This window comes from Prionailurus viverrinus, chromosome F2 (assembly GCF_022837055.1).
Source record: "Prionailurus viverrinus isolate Anna chromosome F2, UM_Priviv_1.0, whole genome shotgun sequence".
NCBI classification, from domain to species: Eukaryota; Metazoa; Chordata; class Mammalia; order Carnivora; family Felidae; genus Prionailurus; species Prionailurus viverrinus.
The window spans coordinates 47420774-47434304 of NC_062578.1; positions in this window are offsets into that span (position 1 = coordinate 47420774).

Genomic DNA, 13531 nt, shown 5'->3' on the forward strand with positions numbered 1-13531 from the left:
GCTCTGAGTTGCCTCCTACTAGATTGGGAATTTGGTGCTCCACCTACCTCATTGGGCCTCTTGTGCCTCTCACCCATAGATCAGAGACTAATGAATGACACTGATGGACAATGAATGAAATTAGTTAACCTACCAGCTACTTAGCTGGTTAAACATTCACCATCCCTCATCAGATTCCTCCATCAGATCACATCACTGTGGATGTGGATGAGCAAAGCCTGAATGAGCAAAGCCTGTTCCCTCTGTGTCTATTCAGACAGTGCACAAGTAATATCTTGGATTACCCCTGGAGGGCTAAGCACTGACTGGTCCCAATTCCTTTTCTCCCCATCAGTTCTGTGCTTATGAGTTCCAATATTCTTCAGACTCAAGACTTCAATGAATTTAGACTAGATAAAGGACACATACCTGTTTTACATACATCTTTAATATGCATTAGAAAGAACATGGGACCGAGCACAAGAACACCTGAATTCAAATCCTAAATTTACTACTTGCTATGTAGCCTTGGGCAAATGATTTCATTTCTCTTGAGCCTCAATTTCCTCATTTGCAAAACAGGGGTTGTAATTATTCTTGCTTTACTTACCTTTCAGAGAGGTTGTAAGGATCAAATTAGATGCCAGATGTGATAGCAGGTAATTCCACCAGACAGTTTCTAAAGGACTGGGATCTTTTACCTGCATTCTAAGTACATGGCATAGCACCTGGGTCATAGTAAATACAACATGTTGGTTGAAGTAATCCACTTTGGGTGGGAACCAACTAGAACTGGGACTAAATCGGTGATGGGGAAAAAAGAGGAGCAGATCTAGGAGCATGGGGTCTCATTATTCTGTTGTCTTGTTCTTTGGCTCCTCTTTCAGGGCCCTTTATACTAGACTGAATTTTTGCAACACTGAAAACCTGGATTTTCTTCCTCCCTGGTTGCCATTGACACTGGAACAGCCTGAAAGAACAGCTGAGCAATTCATCAGGCTCTTGTGGCTTAGAAGGACTGGGAGCCCACTCTAAATTAGATTTCTATTGACACACAGGCTCCAGTGGGGATGTTACAATTTGTGGTTACAAGCATTGTTCAGAGGTTGGGTGAAAGCTTTTGCTAAGCCCAGCTGCCTCAAGTTTTGCATCAACTTGGGCAAACTGCCAGCCCTTCTGCCACATTCTTTCCAGACCAGAAAGACTGAGTATCCATCACAAATTTTTCTAGAGTGAAATAAGCCAGCAATATATAGGTACATGTGCCCTTGGAATGAAGCAGAGATCAATGGGATTTTTTTTTTATTGTTAATTAAAAACTTATTTTTAATGTTTATTTATTTATTGATTTTGAGAGGTGGCAAGGAGGGGGAAGGGCATAGAGAAAGAGAGGGAGAGAGAGAATCCCCAATAGGCTCCACACTGTCAGTTCAGATCCCGATGTGGGGCTCAATCTCATCAACAGTGAGATCATGACCTGAGCTGAAATCAAGAGTTGGACACGTAACTGACTGAGCCACCCGGGTGCCTCAAAAACTTATTTTTATTGAGGTCAAATTTATATTCAATACTACTCAAGAGATCTTAAGACTACAACTGGATGAATTCTTTCAAAAGTATATACCTAAGTAACCAATCCCCCCAGTCAAGATGTAGAACATTTCTGTCATCCTAGAAAGTTGTCTTCTGTCCACTTCCTTTTAATCCTTGCCCAACCAGTAGGCAACAATTTTTCTGTCTTCCATTGGCATGAATTAGTTGCCTTTTCTACAATTTCTTATAAATGTAATCATACAGTATGCTATTTTTTGGTCTACTTTTCTGTGCCTGGATTCTTGTTTTTGAGATATATCCTTGTTGCATGCATTTGTAACTGATTTTTTTAATTGCTAATGTTTCATTATATGAATATACTACAATTTTTTTATCCATAATGTTTTTGATATTTATTCTCATTATTGTGTGTATGAGCCTCTCATTATTTTTTACTGCTGAGTAATATTCTATTATACAAATACACCATAATTTGTTTACCTCTCCTCTAGTTAAGAAACATTTGGGTTGTTTCTAGGTTTTGGCTATTATGAATAAAGATACTACAAAAATTCTTAAAAAGTCTTTGTGGATGTATGTTTTATCTACAAGTGCAACTGCTGGGTCACACAGTAGGTATATATTTAACTTCCTAAGAAACTGTCAGATCTTTTTCCCATAATGGTCTACCATTTTACATTCCCACCAATAATGCATGAATTGCTTCATACTCTCACTTATACTTGTTTTTCAGTTTAATCGGATTACTGGGAATGATATTGCTGGTATCTGACAGGGTCAGTGGGATTTTAATGGAATTCTCTATACTTGCTACACACACTTCTAGGCAGGACAGATGAGGGCGATAGGAGGATCCTGGCATCAGTTAGGTGTTCTGGAATTCCACACTTGCCTTCTCCCTATACTTCACCAAGTTCTGCTGATATTTCCTTCATAATCTCCCCCATTTTATAGACCCTTTTCCATTTCAGAGTTATCACTGTATTTAATGCCTGACAGTTTTTATTCTGGGATAGAGCCCTTGAACCTAGGTCAAACTCTAGCTCCTGTTCCAGAAAAGAAGACATCCTTGAGGGCAAATAGTGTCAGGAAGAAAAGGTCTTACCTTCACCTCATCTCAGCCTATTGGCCTCCTTTAGGACACACTAGAGTGTGCAAGTCAGAGCAGATACCATGGCCATTCTATCATGTGGAACAGAAAATTCTTTGGGTATTGAAGATGATTTACAGTAATCATAGGATTTAACCCAGTGATCATCAGAGCCTTCTCAAGAGAATACAGTCAAGGATGACTTCAAAGTTTTGAGTCTAAAAAGGCATCTCTGTGGATCCTTAGACTTCAGTTCCAAAAACCTATTCGTTTAGGGGAGCTCTCCAGGGTACTGGACTTCTGCCTGAAAACATCTCTGACACCAAAGACTAGTGTTCCATGCCTGCATCTAACTAATATCTGTGTTTTAAACATTGTCCTCCCTATACCAGCTTTAAATCCCAACTCAAATTCTGTATGCCTATGACTATCTTTAAGACATTCCCTCTACTCTCCCACCTCCCCAGTCACTCTGTTGGGTCAAGCTACCATGATCTTCCAGCTTAGTGCTCTCAAAGTTTAATGTGCAAATGAATCATTTGGGGATCTTGTTAGAATGCAGATTCTATTTCTAGACTTGGGGAGGGACTAATATTCTGATGCTGCTGGTCTATGGATCACACTGAGTAGTAAGGCACTAACTGATTTTCCCACTACAACTCTTGTCCCTCAACAGTAAAGTTACCATTTTGAAAAACAAGACCTTTCAGTGACTCTAGTTACGCTAAGAATGAAATCTAGTGTCCTTCTTGTGGCCATAAGGCCCCTGCTGCATGAACTGGCATCTGTTTACCTTCCTTGCCACCTTAGGTACATCCTTCCCCCTCATTCTCTATTCTTCAGTCTCCTAGAACTTTGATTACACTTACAGAGGATAACATTCTTTCCAACCCCAGGGCTTTGCACATGCCATTTCCCTCCTTGGAACCCCTTATTTTTTTGTGGAACTGCCTCTTTCCATTCTTTAGGGATCAGCCTAAACCTTCTTAGAAACATCCAACTGGAAGGTAAGCTCTATGGAGATATAAACATGTCTACTTTATTCCTTCTGTAGTCTCAGCATATAGTACACACTCAATAAATATTTGAATGAATAAATATAAATACCACAAGCTCTACCCAAACTGGTCTTGATTAACACAGGTTTTGTTGTTGGTTGGTTTGTTTACCAGTTTCAAGTAAATAACTTGTTTTTCTGACTCGTACCTCCAATCACTGATTATTTCATCCCGCACAATTTCCCATAACCTTCTAATGACTTTAATCTCTAAATTTCCAGCTTGTTAACCCACTGTATTCTCCATCATCAGTTAGTGAACCTGAAACACACAAATATGCCTATGTCCTAATGCCCAGAACCTATTAATATGGTAAATTACATGGCAAGGGTGACACTGAGGATGTGAATAACTGAAGGATCTTGAGATGGAAAGATTTTCCTGGATTATCTAGGATCAGAGTCAAAGAAAGGTGATGACAAAAGCAGAGGTTAGAGAGAGAGAGAGAGAGAGAGAGAGAGAGAGAGAGAGAGAGACTTGAAGTTGCTATGGTCCTGGTTTTGAAGATGGAAGAAAGGGTGATGAGCTAAGGAATGCAGATGACCTTTAGAAGCTTGAAAAGGCAAGGACTTCTTATCTCCAGAACTGTAACATAATGAACCTGTGTTAGTTTAAGCCACTAAATTTGTGGCAACTTGTTACATCAGCAGTTGAAAAACAATACAGTTAATAACATAGAGAACATTCCAAAACTCAAGTTCCCAGATACCAGCCAAGGGTCATCTCTGCAAGCAGGTCTTTCTAAAGAGCAGCATCAGCCTACAATTGTTAACTTTCTCCTGGACAAGCCGACAGCCGGCCAATCATGTAACATGTGAGAGGAATCCGCCAACATCAGCAGGGCTGTCTACCCACACCACAGCAGGCTGCAGAAGTCCGGAGAAGACCCAAAGAACTGCCCAAGATATTATTACTGTGGGCAATAACATTAAATATTTATTATTTTAAGCCAGTGAATTTTATGATGGTCTCTTATGCGGCAACAGCTAAGTCACGTGGAATTTGAGAACTTTGAATAGGAATTCATGAGCCCGACCCATATGCTTCATCTTACTTATCTTTTGTTCAGAAACGGCTTTATTTACACTGGTGTACGTCATGTCAACCACTCTTTGTTCTTTTCCTATCACCATACTTTCCTCCATGTCATACCCTTATCTGGAATGTCTTTTTCCTTCACATCTTTGCCTACTAGTTCAGAATGTAATTGACAGACATTTGGCACGGACTTTTGTAAGCATCTGACTTTGCAAATCTAGTCAATTGGTGCCATTTGGAATTTGGTGAGGATCAGGCAGTGTGTTACTAGTATTAGAGAGGCATTTAAGTCATTGCCGTCTGTAAGCTCTCAAAAGAGCGAATACTTTAGGAAACGTTCCCCTTGGGTGAGAAAGTAGAGTTGGTGAAGAGAGCTGCCAGTTGTTTTTTCCTGTTGGTAAGAAGGAGGTTTGTTGGTCCTTTGAAGGCTTATGGGACTCTTACTTCTTCCGTCCCACAGCCGAACTGTCTGGTACTCTCATTGGCACTTTATGACTGTGTTTATAAATGCTAAGAGCTCATCTGGCCCAAAGTTGGGCAGCTTGTTGTCTTTCAATGTGTCATTCAATTTAAGAGTTAAAGCTAGCTACAGAGTCCTGAAATCGGCCAGTGCTCTGAGGGAAGAGCTGCAAATCTTGTTGACAACCACGAAGTGGCGACTCAGCAAACGCTCTTATTGAGTTGTAAAAAAGAAACGCAACCACCAGTATTTATGGAGTGCTTACTCCGTGCCAAGCTTGGGGCTCAGTTATAGAGGTACAGAGTTGAATAATATAGAGATAGTCCTTAACCTCATGGAAATTGTAATATTGTGTAAAAACAATAGTTAATGTCAGAAGCAAATAATATCCCTAGGCCAGCAGTGAGATATAAAGGCATCTGAAGACAAAGAGAAAAAATCTGACAATCATGATGTCATCTTAAGAATATCCTAATATCTTTTGTGTGATATGACCTATACATTTCTAATTTTTGTACCAATATTTCATAACAGTCCCATATTCAGCGATATTTATTGAGTACTAACTATATTCTAGGCACTCTGAGGAAAACATGAAGAAGACCAATATAGTCCCTGCCCCCGTGATTCATGCATTCTATCTAAACACTAATAGAACGAACAAAATATCTGGGCCACAAAAGCGTGGTTCATATTATATTATTTGTATATTCTGCATTATTGCAATTTTCGAATTTTGCTATATCATCAAACACACTCCTAAAAATTATGTTATTTTCTGGCCAAGCTCTTTGATACATAGAGAGAGATGCAGATTATGTGGGTAGTCAGAGTTAGATTATGAATGAACTGCAAGAATGAAAGAGCAGAACTTGGGACTTCCGGTGATGTTTTCAATGGACCACCAGAGTATCTCACTATTCATATAATGAGCATTGTGAAAAGAGCACCGCACTTGAAATCAAGAGTTCGTGGTGGACCCTTTGCCGTGAAACACTGCCGTGTGGTTTTGGGTAAATGACTGTAGACCTTCTGTCTCCTATAAAAACAAGAATTTCAGCTCTGCTCTGCTCCAAAGATCGGTAACTCTCTGATCTATTTTTCCCATATAGTTGTTATTGAAATTCCTCGGTGACTTCTGAAAGTTTAAATTTAGTAGAGAGAACTGGCTATCTAGATACAGAACTGTCCGTCAAGTCACATGTTACTACTATTCATTTCAGCAGCAAGAACATGAGCAGCAAAGTACATTTGCTAATTAACCAGGGTTTCTTTGTGTTTAGGCAAACAGGATTCGGGGCACTAGCCTGGTAGGATCACTGACTCTGAAAGCCTGTTTTAGTCACTGTTTCAGAAAGAACACTGAGCTTCAATTTCAGGATGTTAGCCCTGGCACAGGGACTGGGACATAGAGGGGTGGTGCTAAGGCGCGTGTGGCCTTTGTAATTCTGCTCACCCCCAGACCTACAGACTCAAAGTCCTGGAGGAATTTGCCTTTCAAATTTTTTTTTTCCTGCAGCAGAGCATGAATGGCTTCGGCCTTAGCCACTGGGGAACCCCTGGGGATGAAGGGTTTGCAATTTAGTCACCTTAAAAGCCACCAGGCTGGTTAGGGAGTTTTCTGAGCTTGAAAATGTAAGTAGGAGTCAAGCAAAATGAAAAATCTAAAGATGTTATTGAAGTCCCCCCAGCAAATATTGGTGCTTTAAGAATATCAGCATACTTTTTGGAGGGGAGACCATCTAATTGCTTCTCACCAGGGAACCTTGCACACGTCACCTCTGACAGCACCAAATTGATGGCTCACTCCTTAAACCCCGGGTGAAGAAGGATGGCATGGGCTAATAAATATTAATGAGGCCATCTTGGGCATCAATATTTATAAAGAACTATTAATATGTAAAAGACAGAGGGCAATGAGGGGCGGGGGCGAGGGATAGAGGGCACACTGCCACTAGCTGCTACCTGGCTGCAAAGGAATTCCTGCCCCTCGCTGAAAGGCACCTCCCCAGGCACCCTTTCTCTCCCCACTCCCATCCGTACCAGGCCTCGTTATTTAGAGAGCCAACTTCTTTTTACAAAAGGTACATTTGGATTACTCATAGTTGAATATCTCTTCCTCCCATCTTCGTGGTAAGTATCTAACCCAGCATGACATTTCCTGCACCCCTGTGGATTCCCAAGTTCTTCTGGTATCTGTCATGGCTGTTCAGGTAATGCAAGCACTTTTTAATATTAGCCTGAGTAAAACACGGTGTGAAGGTGAGTCTGTCGTTAGTAAGATTAAATGTTGTAAGGCTTGCTCGTAGGATTAAATGAGCGAATGCCCATGAAGTCCTTAGCACAGCCTCAGACATATGGGAAGCATTGGTACACTTCACTAGCAAATTCATCAGGGCTCTGGCAGGAACCAGATGGCACGTTCAGACTAAATAATCCCAGGAGGGCTTAATAAAGGGTCTACAGGAATTTACGAAGGTATGGACAGCATTATGAGGGTTAAGGACGAGGGATACTGCAGTAATGTGGGAACACTGAAGGTAAAAGCCCTCAATGAGTTAGGGCCACAGCAGGGAGTGGTTCGCTGAACCCAGAAAGGGCTGCAGCGATCGCCTCCCTGACCAGAGCTGTGGCTTTCCCCAAAGGAATACAGCCAGCCCACGTGATCTGAAGGGAGGGAGCACCACACCCTGGGGAACAAATGCTGCTCCTTGTCTCTCCTCCTTCCCCCTCCCTCGATTCCCACCAGCACCTCCTTTCAGCTGAACCCAACTAGAAGGGAACCTGTTTTTACAGTCGACATGGGTCAGCCTTCCAGGGCTTAAAATAGGAGGGACAGGCAAGCAGAAACTACCCAGGAGAGCTAGCATTAAACTCTCACCTGTTTAGGGGCGTCCGGGTGGCTAAGTCAATTGAGTGACTCTTAATTTTGGCTAGGGTCGTGATCCCAAGGTCATGGGATGGAGCCCTACATTGGGCTCCACGCTCAGCATGGAGCCTGCTTAAGATTTTCTCTGTCTCTCTCTCCCCCTCTGTCCCTCTCCCCCATGCATGCTCTAACAACAACAACAACAACAACAACAACAACAACAACAAAATAAAATCTTACCTGTTCTGACTAGCTGAGGAGACAACTAGTCAATCTAAGTTAAAGAGACATCTGAACTACCAACTAGCTTATGAGACCCAGCATGGGAATCAGGAATGTTCCCTGGGCGGGGGGTGGGGGGGAGGGCGATCACTGCAGTAAATAAATAAGAAACCACATTTATTTTTTTTTTTTTTAATTTTTTTTTTCAACGTTTATTTATTTTTGGGACAGAGAGAGACAGAGCATGAACGGGGGAGGGGCAGAGAGAGAGGGAGACACAGAATCGGGAAACAGGCTCCAGGCTCTGAGCCATCAGCCCAGAGCCCGACGCGGGGCTCGAACTCCCGGACCGCGAGATCATGACCTGGCTGAAGTCGGACGCTTAACCGACTGCGCCACCCAGGCGCCCCAAGAAACCACATTTAGTTAGTGCCTCAGTTATATGTAAATAGTACTTCTAAACCAAATGAGAGTTTGAAAACAATTTGTTTTCTTCGAGTAGTGTATGCTTCCTCTTTTATGCCACTCATTCAGCAGACAGAGATAAAATTTCCTCAGTGCTCTTCTGAATTCATCCTAATTCCTGATCCAGTTGAATCCCACTGAATAAAAATTCTATTCTGATACATTTCAAAGATTCAATCAAATAATTCTGGGATATTCAAGACCTGGAAGTTGTATAACTTTGTGTGTATTACTTTGTCAGGGCTGCCACAACAAAGCATCACAACTGAATGACTTGGAACTATATCGTCTCATGCTTTTGGAGGCTAGCCGTCGGCAATCAGGATGTCTGCGGGGCCATGCTCCCTCTGAAGGCACTACCAAAGAATCTGTTCTAAATCTCTTTCTTAGTTTCTGGTAGTTCCTTGACGGGTAGCAGCGTATTCCAATCCTCACATGGTGTTCTCCCTGTGTGCATATCTGTCTCTGTGTCGAAATTTTCTCTTTTTATAAGGACACCAGTTATATTGGATTGGGGCCCACCCAAATGACCTCACTTCAGCTTGATTACCTCTGTAAACATCCTATGTCCAAATAAGGTCACGTTCTGAGGTACTGAAGGTTAGTACCCCAACATAACTTCTTGGGGGCACAATTCAACTCCTAACAGAATTCTTTGGGCTAGCGTGTCCTCCTCAGGCAGACAATAAGAGCTGGCTGTGGGGTTATCTCTGTGTCCTGCCTTCATGAAGGAGAGCATCTTCCTGTGGGGAATGATAGGCTATAGCTGGGGGCAGCTTCACGAAACCTGGGGCCCCAGATGAGATGACTCCCTGATATTAAGAAACAAAGAGTAAGAGCAAAATTAATATAAATCAGCCATTTAAAAGGGAATCCAGGGTTGCGTGTGAGAAAACAAAGCAGTCGATGTTAGAGTAGCAGCAGGGCTCAGAGCCCCTGAGGGACTTGCAGAAGGAAAGCCTCTCCTGGGCACTCTTGGAAGCAGACCAGCCATCAGTGCCCCCCCACCCCCCACCATAAAGCTTCTGAGAGCCCACAGCACATCTAGGCGAAATCAGAACCTATTTGCAACAGTTTCCACCAACAACCCCGAAACAATTTGAACATGCTTAGCCTATTACTTTCTCACCAGCCTCTTGCCCCTAAAATCCTTGGTCAGTGACAAAAAAGCAACTTGTTTTCTCTTCCTCTCCCTGGTCCCGTCTTCTTCCTGCCCCTCCCTGGCCCCCAGTATCTCCTACCCTTTCTTGTATGTCTTCTCCCTTACTGTTAAGCACAAAAATGAATGTTAATATTTCCCAGGATTTTGTCCTTGGCCCATCCACTGTTCTTCTTTTGTGCAGTCCAAGGATAACCTTACTCAGTGTCATGATTTCAACCACAGTCTATATTCAATTTCTCGGTTCTCCGTGTCTGTGTCAGAGCTCTGCATTGTCTCTGTTAAACCACTTGCTACAGCGAATGTTTTCATCTTTTTCACTAAACCATCTCTTGTTTGTCATTGTATTTCCTGGTGTCTCAGAATGATTGACATGGTTGTCAATAAATATTTGCTGAATTGTACGGTATAAAACGACTCCAAAATATTTATCTTGATACCCCTCCTAAGCTTCACACGCCTCCTTACATCTGCCATCTTGCTGTTCCATGCATGGGTGCACATGTGTTCAAAACTGGACCACTCCCAGTCTGCTTTGCTATCTCAGGATGGCCCAACCATTGCCCTCACTGCTCACCCTGGAAACCCAAGAAGCCATACTTTATTCCTCTCTCCTGCACCCTCCATTTTCAGTCAGTCATGAGGCCCTAAATATTTCTCACACTTACCCCTTCTCCAGTCCACCCCCCCGCTAGAGTGCAGGCTCGTGCATCCATTTTGTTCACCTGCAAGATTCCTGGTACCTGCAATTGAGCCTGCCACATAATAGGTGCCCCAACATATTTGTTGAGTGAATGAATCCCACTAACACTGTCTATTTCAGTTATCTGGGCTGCTTCACAAACCTACCCTAAAGCAACACTCATTTATTATTCTGATGGGTGGTTCGTGGGCTGGTCTTGCCAGGGCTCACTTAGCAGTTGTAGGCGGAGGGTCGCTGGAATGACTATCTGACTGGGATGCTCAGTTCTCCACCTTGTCTCTCATCATCCAGTCGGCTTGCCTGACTTCTGGGTAGCATGGTGGTCTCAGAGTTCCAAGAGGGAGAACCTGAAGCTGCATGGCCTCTTGAGGCCTAGGCTTGAAAGTCACATAAGGTCATGTCTACTGCACTCTACTGATAAAACCCTGTGACAAGACAAGGGCAAATTCAAAGGTGTGAAGGATAAACACCTCTTCATCAGAGGAGTGGTGATGCCACATCACAAAAGCGTGTGAACACAGGAAGTCCTGGGTCACTAGAGAACAACCACATCGTCTCTCTCCCAGTTACCTGCAGCAGCCACCAACCTCCCGAGCTAATGCACCCTTCAGATCTGTTTTCCACATAGCTTCCAGAACCATCCTCGCAAAGCAAAGATCTGACCCTGCTGTCAACTCCCTTCGTTTTCTTCCAAAAGGTAGAAGCTGCCAAAAGGGACAGCCTTTGAATAGCAAACGGTTAGCTGTAATTACGGCTCCATCTACCTTCCAGTGACAGTATTTTGGTGCAGTGCAGAAGGAAACGCATCGACACGCACACCCACTGGCCTGCTCAGGACGCGGTGACGAGGCATCGAGACACCCCTACTGAGTGCGGGCGGCAGCAGCCTGCAGTTGCTTTTACAATTTGGCCATCTCCCCATTTTGACTGTGAGCTGAAATCTCGCAAGATGGGGAGTGGCGAGGGGGCAAGCTGAACAGAAGGGAGGTTCTGCGCATGCACACACACACACACACACACACACACACACACACACACGCACACATGCCAGGCGGTTGGGAAAAGGCAAAACCTGCGGGAAGAAGGGTGGCAAGGGGAACGCAGCCGGGATCTTTCTCCCTCCTGCTTCAGTTCTCTTTCGGTAACTAAGAACATCCACGGAAGCTGGAGTGAGGGAGAGTGTGCGCTTTCCTTATCTTTTTATTCGTTGTTAATTTCAATTTACGGATTGTCAGCGTTTGAAAGCTATGGCAGGCGTCTTCAATGCTTTTGCTAACGAGCTTCTCAGCGCCAAGTTGCCATCATTAGCATCGTGGGGAAGTACTTCCCCAGCACCCACCAAATGCTCCTGGGTAGTGTTGCCTGGTTCTGTTTCTGCACAGGCTGTGTCCTCAGAGCACCCAGCAGGAGATGATGGAGAATCCTGAGATTGAAGGGATGCAGGGATGGCCTAAGGTGCAGGAAATGCATCTCTGCAGATTCCATTTCCCTGGTGCATGGTTCACGTTCCAAGCTGTGAGATGAAGGAGGAATGGCAGGTGGCTCCTGTTTACAGGGCAAGTGGGCAGAAGGGGGATCAGCTCAAAATGCACCCCATCCAACCTTTTCTTGTAGGCCTCAGCACCAGGGAGTACTTGGAGGTTCTCACTGTTCTCAACAGAATGACAGAGGAGAGGGTGTTCGCAGTTGAAAGGAAGAAATAGGTGTGGGTCTAGGACAATGGGAAAACCAGAAAAAAGGAGGTGCACTGGGGACAATCAGGATGGGGCACCCAGAGCCAGGGCTCCTATGTTTGAAGCCTGGGTGTTTCCTTACCCTTCCTGGCAAGGTGATGGGAGCTAGAATGCCCATGTGGTGGCCACCAAGACAGGCAGCCCTAGGGCTTCAGAAATCTGGGACCTTGGAAGATGAAGACACTAGAAGACAACAGACATGGAATGGAATGGAATTAGACTAGGGGCCCAGACACATCTGACGGCTAACTCTGCCTTTGCTCCTGCTTGTAATTGGAACCGGAGATAGAATCTTGGCAAGTGGGGATGCCAGCTTACAGCACGGAACACGGTTTTCTAACGTAACCAAGGTCTCTTGCTCTACCAGGTGGGTACAACAACCTCCCGCCCCTGGAGTGGAGGCCCCTCGTGCCTCCATTAGCAGGAAGTCCACACCGTCCCTCATCAGGTCATGGAATCCCAGAGCCCTGGGGGCTTCCCCAGTGCAAGGGATCAGTCCTATCACTCCTACCTCATGGGAAGAAACCATAAGTCCGGTCATCCCATCAAAGGCACCTCTTCTCTGCCCTTTTTGCCACCGCATGACATCACTGGAAGACCATCATCTCCGCACTTGAAGAAAAACCCCACATCTTCAGCAAGCTTCATATGGCAGTGATTTGGGGGCAGGACTGACTCTCCTCCATCTGCCCTAGAATTCTAGCCCCCCAACCCCTATGTGTTTCCATAGCAGTATCCTTACCTACTTTTAAGTAATCTCTACACCCAACGTGGGGCTCAAACTCATGATTCTGAGATCAAAAGTCTCATGCTCTTCTGACTGAGCTGGCCAGGTGCCCCTCCATAGCAGACTTCTTAATCACACCTCTTTGACAGCCCTTTCCACATAGCCTCGCTATTGTTTCTCTAAAAATCTCTTTCTCTGTCAGAACTTGTATACAGCGCCTGATGTATATTGTGTTCATTGAATGAATGAATGAATGAAAGAACGTTACTTTAAGAAACACCTAAAATCCCGGCTTATATTTATATAGACCTGCAAGCGAGTAAAGAAGGAATATAGGTAACAAAAGTAGGCTAAAATCTTGAAGTTACACAGGGGGCATCAAAAGATGTTATTTCATTCCCTTGCTTTGATAATTAGAAAAATATATATTCAAATATTCTTAAAGAAATAGATGGCTTCTTCAGTCCTCTACAG